At 38.9% G+C, this 12,500-nt stretch overlaps 1 protein-coding gene across 1 annotated transcript in view; it reads left to right on the top strand.

Moving 5' to 3' along the window:
- The window catches only part of LOC133578305 (BOS complex subunit ncln), a 32,911-nt gene that overhangs the window by 14,632 nt on the left and 5,779 nt on the right, over positions 1–12,500 (top strand). The gene's annotated exons all lie outside the window — the stretch shown is intronic.

The following is a 12,500-nucleotide window of genomic DNA, read 5'->3' as shown; positions in this document are numbered from 1 at the left end:
CAAAATTGCACAAAAGAGCGTGAAGGAGCACAGCTGAACCAACAGTAGCGTGAACCATTTTTTTTCTTTAACGGACAAAAAAAAAAGACAAAAGGCTCATCAATCAAGCACTATTCAACCACGTCTCAATCGGTTTTCTTAATACCTTAAATACTGAAATCAATATTTCTGTGTATTTCAAACATGTTTAGGAAAATTACAGTAACAATTTAAATTATTTTCAAAGTCTAACAGGACATACAAGTTCTGGAGTTTTTGAAAGGCGTAAAATATTTTGGATTTTTTAAATGTATTATAAGCTACAATTTCTAAATAAACTTTTTTTCTAATTTTAACCGTTTTCAAAGCTTTTTGATCAAATGTCCCAAATACAATTTTTATTATTTAAATTTACAATTTAAATGAGTAAAATAAATTGTTTTTTCAAATAATGTCACAAATTAAAAGAAAAAAAAATATATATATATATACTTTAAAATTGGTAAAATAAATAATAAAGTTAAAGTTAAAGTACCAATGATTGTCACACACACACACTAGGTGTGGCGAAATTATTAATAATGTATAATTTAATCAGAAGACCTTCAATTGGTTAAAATAATAATAAAAACACACAATTTTAATTATCTTCAAACTCAAACAGGACATAAAAGTTCTTAAGTTTTGAAAGGCGTAAAATATTTTGGATTTTTTTAAAATTTATTATAAGCTACAATTTCTAAATAAACCTTTTTCTAATTTTAACCATTTTGAAAGCTTTTTGATCAAATGTCCCAAATACAATTTTTATTATTTAAATTTAAAATTTAAATGAGTAAAATAAATTGTTTTTTCAAATAATGTCACAAATTAAAAGGGAAAAAAAAAAAATATATATATATATATATATATATATATATATATATATATATATATATATATATATATATATATATATATATATATATATATATATATATATATATACTTTAAAATTGGTAAAATAAATAATAAAGTTAAAGTTAAAGTACCAATGATTGTCACACACACACACACTAGGTGTGGCGAAATTATTAATAATGTTATGTAAATTCATACTAATTGACAACTGACATAATTTAATCAGAAGACCTTCATTTGGTAAAATAATAATAAAAACACAATTTTCTTCAAACACAAACAGGACATAAAAGTTCTTAAGTTTTTGAAAGGCGTAAAATATTTTGGATTTTTTTAATTTATTATAAGCTACAATTTCTAAATAAACTTTTTTCTAATTTTAACCATTTTCAAAGCTTTTTGATCAAATGTCCCAAACACAATTTTTATTATTTAAATTTAAAATTTAAATGAGTAAAATAAATTGTTTTTTCAAATAATGTCACAAATTAAAAAAAAAAAATATATATATATATATATATACTTTAAAATTGGTAAAATAAATAAAGTTAAAGTTAAAGTACCAATGATTGTCACACACACACACACTAGGTGTGGCGAAATTATTAATAATGTATAATTTAATCAGAAGACCTTCAATTGGTTAAAATAATAATAAAAACACACAATTTTAATTATCTTCAAACTCAAACAGGACATAAAAGTTAAGTTTTTGAAAGGCGTAAAATATTTTTGATTTTTTTTCTTTTTTATTTGCTCAAATTTCTCAATAATTCCGTCCTAAACCATTTTTTTTACAATAACCTTGGTAAAGGAATGTATGGAGCCCCTAAAGGGACATGGGGGAAATGTTTTTTTTTATAATAATAATTATTATTATTATTATTTTTTTTTTTTAGACATGTATCTCGTGCGCACGAGAAACTTTTTATAAAGTTATAAAAAAATGTTTTTATTTATTTATCTATTTTTTTTTAGACATGTATCTCGCGCACAAATTAAAAGAAAAAAAAAATATATATATACTTTAAAATTGGTAAAATAAATAATAAAGTTAAAGTTAAAGTACCAATGATTGTCACACACACACACACACACTAGGTGTGGCGAAATTATTAATAATGTTATGTAAATTCATGCTATTTGACAACTGACATCATTTAATCATTAGACCTTCAATTGGTTAAAATAATAATAAAAACACACAATTTCAACTATCTTCAAACTCAAACAGGACATAAAAGTTCTTAAGTTTTTGAAAGGCGTAAAATATTTCTGATTTTTTTCTTTTTTATTTGCTCAAGTTTCTCAATAATTCCGTCCTAAACCATTTTTTCCTAATTTTGACCCTTTTGAAGGCTTTTTGATGAAATAATGTCACAAATTGAAAATACCCAATACATTTTAATTAGTAAAATAAATAATGTTATGCACAAATTTCTCAACAATTCAGCCTTAACCAACATTTTTTTCTTTTTCGATTGTTGACACTTTTGAAGGCTTTTTGATGAAATAATGTCACAAAAAAAAGCTAATTAGTAGAATACATAATGTTATGCAAATGTATACTAATTGACAACTGACATAATTTAATGAGAAGACCTTCAATTGGTTAAAATAATAATAAAAACACACAATTTTAATTATCTTCAAACTCAAACAGGACATAAAAGTTCTTAAGTTTTTGAAAGGCGTAAAATATTTCTGATTTTTTTCTTTTTTATTTGCTCAAGTTTCTCAATAATTCCGTCCTAAACCATTTTTTCCTAATTTTGACCCTTTTGAAGGCTTTTTGATGAAATAATGTCACAAATTGAAAATACCCAATACATTTTAATTAGTAAAATAAATAATGTTATGCACAAATGTCTCAATAATTCAGCCTTAACCAACATTTTTTCTTTCTTTTTTGATTGTTGACACTTTTGAAGGCTTTTTGATGAAATAATGTCACAAAAAAAAAGTTAATTAGTAAAATACATAATGTTATGCAAATGTATACTAATTGACAACTGACATAATTTAATCAGAAGGCCTTCAATTGGTTAAAATAATAATAAAAACACACAATTTTAAGTATCTTCAAACTCAAACAGGACATAAAAGTTACGTTTTTGAAAGGCGTAAAATATTTTTGATTTTTTTTCTTTTTTCTTTGCTCAAATTTCTCAATAATTCCGTCCTTAACCATTTTTTCCTAATTTTGACCCTTTTGAAGGCTTTTTGATGAAATAACGTCACAAATTGAAAATACCCAATACATTTTAATTAGTAAAATAAATAATGTTATGCACAAATTTCTCAACAATTCAGCCTTAACCAACATTTTTTTTGTCTTTTTCGATTGTTGACACTTTTGAAGGCTTTTTGATGAAATAATGTCACAAAAAAAAAGTTAATTAGTAAAATACATAATGTTATGCAAATGTATACTAATTGACAACTGACATAATTTAATGAGAAGACCTTCAATTGGTTAAAATAATAATAAAAACAGGCAATTTTAATTATCTTCAAACTCAAACAGGACATAAAAGTTCTTAAGTTTTTGAAAGGCGTAAAATATTTCAGATTTTTTTTTCTTTTTTATTTGCTCAAATTTCTCAATAATTCCGTCCTAAACCATTTTTTCCTAATTTTGACCCTTTTGAAGGCTTTTTGATGAAATAATGTCACAAATTGAAAATACCCAATACATTTTAATTAGTAAAATAAATAATGTTATGCACAAATTTCTCAATAATTCAGCCTTAACCAACATTTTTTTTTCTTTTTTTGATTGTTGACACTTTTGAAGGCTTTTTGATGAAATAATGTCATGAGATACATGCCTAAAAAAAAAATAGAAATTAGAATTTTTTTTTATTTTTTATTTTTTTTAAACTTTATAAAAAGTTTCTTATGCGCACGAGATACATGTCTAAAAAAAAATTAATAATAATTTAAAAAAAAAAAAAAAAAAAATCCCCCATGTCCCTTTAGGGGCTCCGTAGGAATGTGAGGACAATTGTAGAGTTTATTCCTGAGCTAATCATGTTTGAGCAATTTTACTGCAAAAACTGATGCCGTGACGCCCTCTAGGCCACCACCTAAACCAAGACTAGTTTTTACAATAACCTTGGTAAAGGAATGTATGGAGCCCCTAAAGGGACATGGGGGAAATGTTTTTTTTTAATAATAATTATTATTATTATTATTTTTTTTTTTTTTAGACATGTATCTCGTGTGCACGAGAAACTTTTTATAAAGTTATAAAAAAAAAAAAAAAAGTATTTATCTATTTTTTTTTTAGACATGTATCTAGCGCACAAATTAAAAGAAAAAAAAAAAAACTTTAAAATTGGTAAAATAAATAATAAAGTTAAAGTTAAAGTACCAATGATTGTCACACACACACACACTTGGTGTGGCGAAATTATTAATAAGGTTATGTAAATTCATACTAATTGACAACTGACATAATTTAATCATAAGACCTTCAATTGGTTAAAATAATAATAAAAACACACAATTTTAATTATCCTCAAACATGACATAAAAGTTACGTTTTTGAAAGGCGTAAAATATTTCTGATTTTTTTCTTTTTTATTTGCTCAAATTTCTCAATAATTCCGTCCTAAACCATTTTTTCCTAATTTTGACCCTTTTGAAGGCTTTTTGATGAAATAATGTCACAAATTGAAAATACCCAATACATTTTAATTAGTAAAATAAATAATGTTATGCACAAATTTCTCAATAATTCAGTCTTAACCAACATTTATTTTTTTTTTGGATTGTTGACACTTTTGAAGGCTTTTTGATGAAATAATGTCATGAGATACATGCCTAAAAAAAAAAAAAGAAATTAGAATTATTTTTTATTTTTTATTTTTTTTAAACTTTATAAAAAGTTTCTTATGCGCACGAGATACATGTCTAAAAAAAAAAATAATAATAATTAAAAAAACAAAAAAAAAACCCCATGTCCCTTTAGGGGCTCCGTAGGAATGTGAGGACAATTGTAGAGTTTATTCCTGAGCTAATCATGTTTGAGCAATTTTACTGCAAAAAAAAGTTGTGTTAAAGTAGCGTTTGCTGGCAGTCGAAGGAATATGAGAGCTCTTCTGTGTCCTCCAAGGTCAGCCAGATCTCATTTTGATGATATAGGAAATACATAAAGGTCTGGAATTGGAGAATGATATAGACCCAGACAACATTTTTTTTCTCTCCCACATCAATAATAACTGTTTTATTATACAGAGGATCAATACCGTGGCAACATTAAATCCGACAACAAATGTTTTGTTTCAAGTGCCCAAGCTTGTATGCAAACTACAACAACACAATTATTTTGTTGGAACAGTTTAATGAACAGTTTAATGAACCTGTTAAAATGATGGCTAGCTGAGAAACAAAGATGGTCGCTGAAAAAGGAATATTTTTTTAATGTGGGAGAATATTTACTGATAAACAGAAACAACAATAGTGGAGTAGTGAAAGTCATGCTATTGGTAATATTTATGACCATAAGCCATGAAAAAAAACCCAAACGTATTGGTCAGCTTTATATATAGAACACCCGAGTCATGCAATGAAATACAAACCCCGTTTCCATCCATCCATCCATCTTCTTCCGCTTATCCGAGGTCGGGTCGCGGGGGCAGCAGCCTAAGCAGGGAAGCCCAGACTTCCCTCTCCCCAGCCACTTCGTCCATCTCCTCCCGGGGGATCCCGAGGCGTTCCCAGGCCAGCCGGTAGACATAGTCTTCCCAACGTGTCCTGGGTCTTCCCCGTGGCCTCCTACCGGTCGGACGTGCCCTAAACACCTCCCTAGGGAGGCGTTCGGGTGGCATCCTGACCAGATGCCCGAACCACCTCATCTGGCTCCTCTCCATGTGGAGGAGCAGCGGCTTTACTTTGAGCTCCCCCCGGATGACAGAGCTTCTCACCCGATCTCTAAGGGAGAGCCCCGCCACTCGGCGGAGGAAACTCATTTCGGCCGCTTGTACCCGTGATCTTGTCCTTTCGGTCATAACCCAAAGCTCATGACCATAGGTGAGGATGGGAACGTAGATCGACCGGTAAATTGAGAGCTTTGCCTTCCGGCTCAGCTCCTTCTTCACCACAACGGATCGATACAGCGTCCGCATTACTGAAGATGCCGCACCGATCCGCCTGTCGATCTCACGATCCACTCTTCCCTCACTCGTGAACAAGACTCCGAGGTACTTGAACTCCTCCACTTGGGGCAGGGTCTCCTCCCCAACCCGAAGATGGCATTCCACCCTTTTCCGGTCGGGAACCATGGACTCGGACTTGGAGGTGCTGATTCTCATCCCAGTCGCTTCACACTCGGCTGCGAACCGATCCAGCTAGAGCTGAAGATCCTGGCCAGATGAAGCCATCAGGACCACATCATCTGCAAAAAGCAGAGACCTAATCCTGCAGCCACCAAACCAGATCCCCTCAACGCCTTGACTGCGCCATAAAAGTTATGAACAGAATCGGTGACAAAGGGCAGCCTTGGCGGAATCCAACCCTCACTGGAAACGTGTCCGACTTACTGCCGGCAATGCGGACCAAGCTCTGGCACTGATCATACAGGGAGCGGACCGCCAAAATCAGACAGTCCGATACCCCATACTCTCTGAGCACTCCCCACAGGACTTCCCGAGGGACACGGTCGAATGCCTTCTCCAAGTCCACAAAACACATGTAGACTGGTTGGGCAAACTCCCATGCACCCTCAAGGACCCTGCCGAGAGTATAGAGCTGGTCCACAGTTCCACGACCAGGACGAAAACCACACTGTTCCTCCTGAATCCGAGGTTCGACTATCCGGCGTAGCCTCCTCTCCAGTACACCTGAATAGACCTTACCGGGAAGGCTGAGGAGTGTGATCCCACGATAGTTAGAACACACCCTCCGGTTCCCCTTCTTAAAGAGAGGAACCACCACCCCGGTCTGCCAATCCAGAGGTACCGCCCCCGATGTCCACGCGATGCTGCAGAGTCTTGTCAACCAAGACAGCCCCACAGCATCCAGAGCCTTAAGGAACTCCGGGCGGATCTCATCCACCCCCGGGGCCTTGCCACCGAGGAGCTTTTTAACTACCTCAGCAACCTCAGCCCCAGAAATAGAAGAGCACACCACAGATTCCCCAGGCACTGCTTCCTCATAAGAAGACGTGTTGGTGGGATTGAGGAGGTCTTCGAAGTATTCCCTCCACCGATCCACAACATCCGCAGTCGAGGTCAGCAGAACACCATCCTCACCATACACGGTGTTGACAGTGCACTGCTTCCCCTTCCTGAGGCGGCGGATTGTGGTCCAGAATTGCTTCGAAGCTGTCGGGAAGTCGTTTTCCATGGCTTCCCCGAACTCCTCCCATGTCCGAGTTTTTGCCTCCGCGACCGCTGAAGCCGCACACCGCTTGGCCTGTCGGTACCTGTCCGCTGCCTCAGGAGTCCTATGAGCCAAAAGAACCCGATAGGACTCCTTCTTCAGCTTGACGGCATCCCTCACCGCCGGTGTCCACCAACGGGTTCTAGGATTACCGCCACGACAGGCACCAACTACCTTGCGGCCACAGCTCCAATCAGCTGCCTCGACAATAGAGGTGCGGAACATGGTCCATTCGGACTCAATGTCCAGCACCTCCCTCGTGACATGTTCAAAGTTCTTCCGGAGGTTGGAATTGAAACTCTCTCTGACAGGAGACTCTGCCAGACGTTCCCAGCAAACCCTCACAATGCGTTTGGGCCTGCCAGGTCTGTCCGGCATCCTCCCCCACCATCGCAGCCAACTCACCACCAGGTGGTGATCGGTAGAAAGCTCCGCCCCTCTCTTCACCCGAGTGTCCAAAACATGAGGCCGCAAATCCGATGACACAACTACAAAGTCGATCATAGAACTGCGGCCTAGGGTGTCCTGGTGCCAAGTGCACATATGGACACCCTTATGTTTGAACATGGTGTTTGTTATCGACAATCTGTGACGAGCACAAAAGTCCAATAACAGAACACCACTCGGGTTCAGATCCGGGCGGCCATTCTTCCCAATCACACCTCTCCAGGTTTCACTGTCGCTGCCAACATGAGCGTTGAAGTCCCCCAGTAGAACGAGGGAATCACCCGGGGGAGCACTCTCCAGTACTCCCTCGAGTGAATCCAAAAAGGGTGGGTACTCTGAGCTGCTGCTTGGCGCGTAAACGCAAACAACAGTCAGGACCCGTCCCCCCACCCGAAGGCGGAGGGAAGCTACCCTCTCGTCCACCGGGTTGAACTCCAACGTGCAGGCTTTGAGCCGAGGGGCAACAAGAATTGCCACCCCAGCCCGTCGCCTCTCACTGCCGGCAACGCCAGAGTGGAAGAGAGTCCAGCCCCTCTCAAGAGAAGTGGTTCCAGAGCCCTTGCTGTGCGTCGAAGTGAGTCCGACTATATCTAGCCGGAACTTCTCCACCTCACGCACTAGCTCAGGCTCCTTCCCCCCCAGCGAAGTGACGTTCCACGTCCCAAGAGCCAGCTTATGTAGCCGAGGATCGGACCGCCAAGTGCCCTACCCTCGGCTTCCGCCCAGCTCACACTGCACCCGACCTCTATGGCCCCTGCTATGGGTGGTGAGCCCATTGGAGGGGGGACCCACGTTGCCTCTTCGGGCTGTGCCCGGCCGGGCCCCATGGGGACAGGCCCGGCCACCAGGCGCTCGCCATCGTGCCCCACCTCCGGGCCTGGCTCCAGAGGGGGGCCCCGGTGACCCGCGTCCGGGCGAGGGAAATCTGGGTCCTTGGTTTGTGTTCTTCATCGAGGTCTTCGAGCTGCTCTTTGTCTGATCCCTCACCTAGGACCAGTTTGCCTTGGGAGACCCTACCAGGGGGCATAGAAACCCCCGGACAACATAGCTCCTAGGATCATTGGGACACGCAAACTCCTCTACCACGTTAAGGTGGCAGCTCAGAGAGGAGTAAACGGGAGCGAACGGAATACAATGATTTGCAAATCATTTTCAACCCATATTCAATTGAATGCACTACAAAGACAACATATTTGATGTTCAAACTCATAAACATTTTTTTTTGTTGCAAATAATCATTAACTTTAGAGTTTGATGCCAGCAAGTTGGGAAAGGTGGCAATAAATACTGATAAAGTTGAAGGAATGCTCATCAAACACTTATTTGGAACATCCCACAGGTGAACAGGCAAATTGGGAACAGGTGGGTGCCATGATTGGGTATAAAAGTAGATTCCATGAAATGCTCAGTCATTCACAAACAAGGACGGGGGCGAGGGTCACCACTTTGTCAACAAATGCGTGAGCAAATTTTTGAACAGTTTAAGAAAAACCTTTCTCAACCAGCTATTGCAAAGGAATTTAGGGATTTCACCATCTACGCTCCGTAATATCATCAAAGGGTTCAGAGAATCTGGAGAAATCACCGCACGTAAGCAGCTAAGCCCGCGACCTTCGATCCCTCAGACTGTACTGCATCAACAAGCGACATCAGTGTGTAAAGGATATCACCACATGGGCTCAGAAACCCAACTGTCAGTAACTACAGTTGGTCGCTACATCTGTAAGTGCAAGTTAAAACTCTCCTATGCAAGGCGAAAACCGTTTATCAACAACACCCAGAAACGCCGTCGGGCTTCGCTGGGCCTGAGCTCATCTAAGATGGACTGATACAAAGTGGAAAAGTGTTCTGTGGTCTGACGAGTCCACATTTCAAATTGTTTTTGGAAACTGTGGACGTCATGTCCTCCGGAACAAAGTGGAAAAGAACCATCCGGATTGTTCTAGGCGCAAAGTTGAAAAACCAGCATGTGTGATGGTATGGGGGTGTATTAGTGCCCAAGACATGGGTAACTTACACATCTGTGAAGGCACCATTAATGCTGAAAGGTACATACAGCTTTTGGAATGTCAAGGCTTGGTAAAAGGATAGGACTCAGATGCAGAGTAGGGAACTTAGACAGGCTTTTATTTTGACAGCTTCCTTTTCACCTTCCAAAGTCAAGGATTACAATATCTATTTTATCCAAAAACTAACCGGCAAAAAAGGTTCCAAAAAATAGGAACAACCAAAATTCGCTCCGAACGGAGGAAAACACAAAAGCAAAGACGAACTATAATTAATATATGCTATAAAATGTATAAACAAAAAAACGCTCCAACAGGAGGAAGAAACAACAACTGTGAACAATTCTATACTATCTAATCTAATAAAGTATTAACAAAAATTGTCACTCAAAAATGTGAGGAAAGAATGAAAAATAACTGAAACTCACCACTTCGGCTGAATAAACTAAATAACAATAAATCACTCTGCTGAGGAGGAAGAAAGGAAAACTCAAAATAGCAACAAAGGGATTCAGAATCAAAGAACATAAGCACAAGGCAAGACAAGGCATGGAAGCTAGAGAGCACGAATAAACGAAACAATCTGGCACAAAACAAAGGAAGGAGTGGGCTTATAAGACACATGAGGGTAATAGGGAACAGGTGGAAGCAATTAGGGAATCGGGATGACGTCAGACTGATGACACAAAAGGAAGGGCGAGTGACCTGAAACGAGAGGAGAGTTACTTTTCAAACTAAAACGTGCACATCACAAGACAGAAAAAAACCAAGACAAGACATCCCTCACCGCGGTGTGACATGGAGCAACATATGTTGCCATCCAAGCAACGTTACCGTGGACGCCCCTGCTTATTTCAGCAAGACGATGCCAAGCCACGTGTTACATCAACGTGGCTTCATAGTGAAAGAGTGCGGGTACTAGACTGGCCCGCCTGCAGTCCAGACCTGTCTCCCATTGAAAATATGAAGGCTAAAATATGAGAAGGGAGACTGTTGAACAACTTAAGCTGTACATCAAGCAAGAATGGGAAAGAATTCCACCTGAGAAGCTTCAAAAATGTGTCTCCTCAGTTCCCAAACGTTTACTGAGTGTTGTTAAAAGGAAAGGCCATGTAACACAGTGGTGAACATGCCCTTTCCCGACTACTTTGGCACGTGTTGCAGCCATGAAATTCTAAAGTTAATTATTATTTGCAAAAAAAACAAAAAGTTTATGAGTTTGAACATCAAAAATGTTGTCTTTGTAGCATATTCAACTGAATATGGGTTGAAAATGATTTACAAATCATTGTATTCCGTTTATATTTACATCTAACACAATTTCCCAACTCATATGGAAACGGGGTTTGTATGATGGTCACTAATCTGCTTGAAGTGACAGTCATTTGTTGTGACATTTCTATGATTGCTGAGAGCAAATACTGTTCAATGATGTGAAATCCTGGTATATTTACAGGTAAAAGCCAGTAAATTAGAATCTTTTGAAAAACTTGATTTATTTCAGTAATTGCATTCAAAAGGTGTAACTTGTACATTATATTTATTCATTGCACACAGACTGATGCATTCAAATGTTTATTTCATTTAATTTTGATGATTTGAAGTGGCAACAAATGAAAATCCAAAATTCCGTGTGTCACAAAATTAGAATATTACTTAAGGCTAATACAAAAAAGGGATTTTTAGAAATGTTGGCCAACTGAAAAGTATGAAAATGAAAAATATGAGCATGTACAATACTCAATACTTGGTTGGAGCTCCTTTTGCCTCAATTACTGCGTTAATGCGGCGTGGCATGGAGTCGATGAGTTTCTGGCACTGCTCAGGTGTTATGAGAGCCCAGGTTGCTCTGATAGTGGCCTTCAACTCTTCTGCGTTTTTGGGTCTGGCATTCTGCATCTTCCTTTTCACAATACCCCACAGATTTTCTATGGGGCTAAGGTCAGGGGAGTTGGCGGGCCAATTTAGAACAGAAATACCATGGTCCGTAAACCAGGCACGGGTAGATTTTGCGCTGTGTGCAGGCGCCAAGTCCTGTTGGAACTTGAAATCTCCATCTCCATAGAGCAGGTCAGCAGCAGGAAGCATGAAGTGCTCTAAAACTTGCTGGTAGACGGCTGCGTTGACCCTGGATCTCAGGAAACAGAGTGGACCGACACCAGCAGATGACATGGCACCCCAAACCATCACCCAACCATGCAAATTTTGCATTTCCTTTGGAAATCGAGGTCCCAGAGTCTGGAGGAAGACAGGAGAGGCACAGGATCCACGTTGCCTGAAGTCTAGTGTAAAGTTTCCACCATCAGTGATGGTTTGGGGTGCCATGTCATCTGCTGGTGTCGGTCCACTCTGTTTCCTGAGATCCAGGGTCAACGCAGCCGTCTACCAGCAAGTTTTAGAGCACTTCATGCTTCCTGCTGCTGACCTGCTCTATGGAGATGGAGATTTCAAGTTCCACCCAGGACTTGGCGCCTGCACACAGCGCAAAATCTACCCGTGCCTGGTTTACGGACCATGGTATTTCTGTTCTAAATTGGCCCGCCAACTCCCCTGACCTTAGCCCCATAGAAAATCTGTGGGGTATTGTGAAAAGGAAGATGCAGAATGCCAGACCCAAAAACGCAGAAGAGTTGAAGGCCACTATCAGAGCAACCTGGGCTCTCATAACACCTGAGCAGTGCCAGAAACTCATCGACTCCATGCCACGCCGCATTAACGCAGTAATTGAGGCAAAAGGAGCTCCAACCAAGTATTGAGTATTGTACATGCTCATATTTTTCA

The sequence above is a fragment of the Nerophis lumbriciformis genome, linkage group LG38, assembly GCF_033978685.3.
Source record: "Nerophis lumbriciformis linkage group LG38, RoL_Nlum_v2.1, whole genome shotgun sequence".
Lineage (NCBI taxonomy): Eukaryota > Metazoa > Chordata > Actinopteri > Syngnathiformes > Syngnathidae > Nerophis > Nerophis lumbriciformis.
Note: the sequence above shows the minus strand (reverse complement) of the source record. Positions and strands in the feature narration are given on the sequence as shown.